Source organism: Argopecten irradians, chromosome 5, assembly GCF_041381155.1.
Source record: "Argopecten irradians isolate NY chromosome 5, Ai_NY, whole genome shotgun sequence".
Taxonomy (NCBI): domain Eukaryota; kingdom Metazoa; phylum Mollusca; class Bivalvia; order Pectinida; family Pectinidae; genus Argopecten; species Argopecten irradians.
This window is the reverse complement of record NC_091138.1, coordinates 19,239,070-19,245,394: the sequence shown is the minus strand read 5'-3', so window position 1 is coordinate 19,245,394 and position 6,325 is coordinate 19,239,070.

Here is a 6,325-nt window from a genome sequence, read left to right as displayed (position 1 = left end):
TTTTACCTGCAACTGCCCCACATTCTGAGGGATATCTACTGCCAGATAAACTTGTGCTTTATTTGTCAATACAAAATGCTTTATCCATCAATAAGATCACATGAATTTGTTCCATACATGACATATCTTTTCCTAACTTCCTAACCTTCAGATGTTTGAAATGTTATTCAATCATTGTACATGTATTTATTTTTGCCTTACCCTGTACTTTATTGTGGGACAGCTAGCAGTGCATCAAATTATGTACAGTGTTCTCTACATTGTAATGCAGTGATAAAAGTTTTATTTGAAATGATTGTCTAAAACATCAAAAGTAATTTTTGCTCTTGCATAATGACTTCAAAACTTGTGGTGTTCTTTTAGTGCCCTGAGATTTTCAAAGACTCTATGGGGATTCATTAGTAACTAAGATCCATAATTACTCTTTAGGGATTCATGTGTAAATTAGATCCATAAATTATTATTTCAGAGATCATTCATACACAAAAAAAAAATAGGTGATGGAAATGAATGCATTGACTTCTGGGGAAGTTTCCACAGCTTTTACGGCCAAGTCCTGGACTCAGAGGAGGAGAGAAAGTGGGAGAGACTGGCTTCTATTGACCAAAGGAGAGTGAACAAGCAGATAGAAGCATCAGGTAAAGGGATATGCATGTGTATATGTGTTGTAGAAGATACTTTGATATACCTAGATGCTCTAAAGTTTTAGCTGTTTGATTGATAAACTAAATCCACATTACTCTCTTGTTGATCTTAAAGATTGTGTAAATAAACCAATCAAAATACTTTTTTTGAAAGGGTAGTACATTGTATTAAGAAATCATTCTTTTCTTAGTTGCTGTTTCTAAAACCAATCATGAAATATGAGGGGTCAGTGTGTTGATTTTTTGTTCTGATACAACATTTCTTATTTTCCAGCATTTCTAATTAAAAATTCCAATAACTTTATCTTCACTGAAATGTTAAAGATAAAAAAAACAATAGGTTATAACTCTAAGAGCCCTAATTATATTGCAATTTCAAGTCAGTTCTCCATACTTAAAAATTTCCTGATATCTGTGATATTTACAACATAAATAAAAATGTTTTCTTTACAATAATAAAGGTGCTATAATGTCATGAGGTTGAGTTGCATGAAGAGAGCTTAGTGAATGTGATACAGTCCCAGATGGTATTATATTTTTTCATAATCACTGTACATGTTTTTCCCTTTCTTTTCAGAAAATCAAAGTTCAGAAATGTGAAAGGAGTGGAGGATATGGAGGGGTGGGGGGTGGAGATGCTGGAGGAAGTAATGCTGAACGCTGAACAGTTTAAATTTAGAGGTTATTTCTTGTATGTGTGTGTTTGAGAGTATTTGTAGTTTGGTACTTTGAATTGAAATCCTATTAAAAAGATAACTATCATAGAATATAATATCTTCGAGTTATTTGTTAGAATATGCAACAATCAGGGATCATTTTGGAATTTTTCAAAACTTTGACAATTATAAGGGACGATTCAAACTAGCAAAAAATATCCTGAAGCATAGGGTCATTTTTAACATTTATGAACCAATGGTCATTGGATCAGTTCCAAAATGATCCCTATTTTTTTTAAAGAGTGAGCTCCCTTGCTCTACATACGGTCGACAAACTGACCGAAGTGCGTTAATTAATTCGGTTGTAGAAAACAAACATGGCTGGGTCTTCAGGTATCGGCTCGGAGTATGCATATAGTCTAAAAACCAAGGTGTAAGTGTGTTAAGATAACTCTAATTATGTTAAAACCCGTTGATATAGTACATAGAGCAAATTTAGCATTGCCTTTCTCACACTACTAAATGATCAACTTAAAGCCAAAATCGAGAGGATGAACAGTTAAGAACAAGAGAAAGGGTGTAATTGAAAAGATGTAATTTCGAACTACATTTATATCATTGTCATAATTTATATCATTGTCGAATAATAAATTGTTAAGAGTTTTCTCATTGCATTTGGTGTATGTTGTGTTTACATGTTAACATTCTATTAAAGTTAATATGCAGAAGCACGTGTACCGAACATGAGACTAAAAATCTTAGAAATTCGAGTCTTTCTAAATAAACAACTTCTCTCTGAATAAACAACTTTTCTTTACAAGGTGGCAATAATTGTGAAGAAAATGTGATGTAATCAAGTAAATGTGTCAAAAGGTAGACATTCGACACAACAACTTCTTGTCAATTTTTAAACACATTTTTACACCTGGATAAGTCTGGTTGTGTGAAGAGAAAAGGAAATCAGGAAGAGAAATGAAATAGAATATGTAGCAACCATATCACTAAAATATCTTAGGTCTAATTGTTACATCTATGTAGCTCATCTTAATGTGCTGCCATGAACTGGATAATCAAAAAGTAATTTTAAAAGACATTCTTCGGTCATTTTAGAGAGACATTTTACATCTTAGTCTGATACGTGCTGTTTTAATTTAACATTGGGTGTCACTCGTTTGTTCTCAAAATGAATTAAACTGTTTGTCAGTCTCTATATGACCTAAACGAAAATTAATATCAAGAGACCTAAGACTGTTTCAATGAGAAATAGCAAATATTTCTATCACATTATATCATAATATTTTGTTGGCGTCTTGCGGTTGTACATATATAGATAATTGCAACTAGTTTTCATATCACAAAGACATACTATTAGATAAGGACAGATTACTCTATAAACCAAGCCAATGGCAGATACAGATGTGGTCTATGTATGTTAATGTTTAAATGAATTGATTTGGTTTGTTTTATTAGGTTCAACATGCTTTAAACAGCCACGGTTATTTAAGGACGATCAGAAGGGTTGCAAAGTAGTTACAGTTCGTGTGTGAATTTCTGTATGTTTTGGGAGGCGACGGTATATTCATGTTGTCTCCTGGTGGGTATGTTTATCTAGAGTTTTTAGAGGCATGCTGCCTTAGTGAGATATTACTGTTATATAACACAATTACAAGGTTATAATTAAAAGTCTTATAAAAAAGAAAAAGAAAGAATTAATCAATTCCGTTACAAGTAAAAAAGTAAATACAAACCGATATTAAAGTTTTTCTTATCTTTTTAATGTTGATATATTCATATTTCATTAATCGAATATTGAATACCCAGGAAAGCTGAATAAAATCATTTAAGCGCCAAAATACTTATTTGTGTTATATAAATTTTTACTTCGTTCCGCCTCAATGAAACTAGTTAAGTCCGATCATTTATTTCCCATTAAAGATGCTTTGTGGGCTTCGAAATAATAGATTCCATGAAAATATGCTCAGATAGCAAACGGGCTGATTTCAGTGACACTAGGCCTAACGCCCATTAGGCCACGAAACGATTCCATGAGTGTTAAAACCCACGATATTGAATGGTCGTTGGAAACTGACAACATTCCAAATCGATGTTTCTCTACTTACTTTATATAGAATTTTTATCCCAAAACTTAAGTTGACAGCGAAGTTATCACATTTCAAAAAGATAACACAGAAGTCTTACGGTGATCTACATTGTACAACTGAATCCCACATTTAACACGTTTTATTGAGCCCCGAAAGCATGGTTATTGGTCTGCATCGCATACTATAGACACGGGGGTTGGATTTCACAACAGGTTTATTTGATAAATATTTAGGCCTAAATATCAGCTACAAATAATTGCAAGACGGAAATACAACATTCAGTTACATTCCATAATAATTGCAATTGAGGTTTTAAAAGGTTTGATTATGTGTAGATACCCAATATTCAGCATTTTCACCACAATCGTCATTTTCTTCGGAACCGGACCCCTACTCAATCGAGCAACCGGATCAAACATTTTCTGCACTGCTAGTACTGCGCAACAATATTTGTATTTGAAGCGACAAAAGAATGCGTTTTTATGATAACATTTTAGCCAGTAATTTTTGTACATAAAAACAACATTTCAAAATTGTTATTTTTAATCGAAACAACGCACAAAAATTGAAGTTATTTTCGGAACTATATTTTGTGTTGCCGTGGTGACGAGAAAAATTGACTGGTACAATGTTGCAATTTTTATGATAATGGAATTTTAAATTGGTTAACGTAAATATACAAATGTAAGGAATGATTATCAATTGTGTTGCTTGCATTGACTGATGAAGATAGTTGTTAATCTCGTACAAATGTTACATGAACTGCTTCGCAGTTCCCTTCATTTGCACGAGATTAACTTTTTTCATTAGCCAATGCAAGTAACAATCTTGACAATCAACCTTTAAATATTTACACATCAAACAACTATGTGTAACTTGATTTGTCAACAATGCGGGACCTTTGAAGTTTAATACAGGTAAAAAGGTTGATCGAAGGTTAAATATGTTAATTGACAATACGAATCTGTCATCTCGCCTATATCATACTGGAAACACATTGTTCAGATGTCAAATCGGCAACTCCGTTACATGACCCCCGTAACAATTTTTTACCTCCTTTATCACCAAATTCCGTTATCCACAAAACGTTATCAGGGGGTCAAACTGATTTTTACTGAGCGTAGCATGGCCCGAGATAGTGCAGCTAGGAAAAATAACTAGCTAATAGCTGCTGTCAAACCAGCGGATGGAAGAAATTTTAAAAAAACGTAGTTAGGAAATCGTTTTAATAAGAAACTAATTTACTATTTCCCTAAAACTTGGATTGAACCTTGAAGGTAAAACCAGTGTTTATCAAAAAAGATTTTGCTGATAATGTACAAGCAAACCTGGCAAAAAACATCTTCAAATGGAAGTATTTCATTCTAAATCGACCACAACCTTAAACTTTATATAGGTCAGATGACATGTGTCTATTTACCTGGTACCATTTACACATAGACTTGAGTGTATCAGTATCAATGTTATCTCACTTATACACTGATAGTTGTGTTAAAAGGTTATACGAGAAGGACATCAACATAAGCTAAATACGGAAGTTAGACGGAACAATAGGAGAACTGTCGGTATTAATGAATTTTACGAGGAGGAATTAAAATCTACACGCCTGCCATTCTTGATATGTCTATTCTGTAATAGGTTTTGCTTAAAACTTTAATACGAAGAATAAAAAAAACCACTTGCTATAAAAGACCAACATTTTGTAATACAAATTAATTTTTTGGAAAAAATATTTGAGAAAATGTATTTGTAGTGCCCCAACAAGTTAAATGCGAAATCAGATTTCATCATCACCATCCGCATCAACATAATCATCATCACCGACTACAGTATAAGTCATTATCTTTGTCGTCGTCGTCAACGACGTCATCACCATCTTAATTATAAAAGGCATGGAACACTTTCTTGGTAATGAATATCTTTGTAATTGGATTTCCCTGATTGGTCAGGCTACTCGTTTAGTCTTCGGCGATTCGATGGATTTGTACCAATAAAAAGTGTTAATTCCTTGAACAAGCTACTCAGGTATACCTCTCACGCAATGGCTTTCATCATGTACAATGTTTTCAGTCGTAAAGCAGGAAGCGAAGAGAAGCAAATAAATTTCAAAGAATTCTTACAAGGAAGTTGTTCTTATAATTGCTTTTTATACTATTTATTCAAGACGATTATTTTCCTTCCAGTACTTGAAACAAATGTCATCAGCTTTCTATAAATAGCCGTTAAAACTAGAATAAATCTATCAAACATCCAGCGATGCAGAACTAATCCGTACAACAGTGGGATATCTATATAATGATGACCAAGCTAGATCAATACCAGTATATTAAACTACTTATTTTACCACAAATGATGAAATTATTATCGCGGAAAAAAATTAGCGAAATTCGGTGGTCGAAAATACCATTTTTGCATTTAGTGCTCTTTATTAGTAAGCGCTTTACTACAACACGACAAGCACTAACATTTAGCTACCAATAACATAGATAAGTTAATAGTATATATGGAATTAAACAGTATTTGAGTGACTACATAGATGCATGAATACTGATCGGTTTGTCTATCAATAAACCGACATGAGAAGCAATTTTAATTATCTTGTCTCATAAAAGACTTCATTCCTGTTTATGCATCATGGCATTTAAGGATTAACTTGAATGTATTTTATGTTATTGGAATATAACATAGAAATCTGAGTTTATATAACAGTAAAGCGGTTTACGATGAAAGTACACTCAGATGTTAGTGCCATATCATATAACAACCGGGTTTACGATGAAAGATACACTCAGATGTTAGTGCTATATCATATAAGATGAAAATACATTCAAGTTAATCCTTATGAGTTTTTTTTAAAAATTTTTTACCTGTAATTCCACTTCTATGCATGCACTTTTTACTTCGAGATCATTAAGCCGCCGTA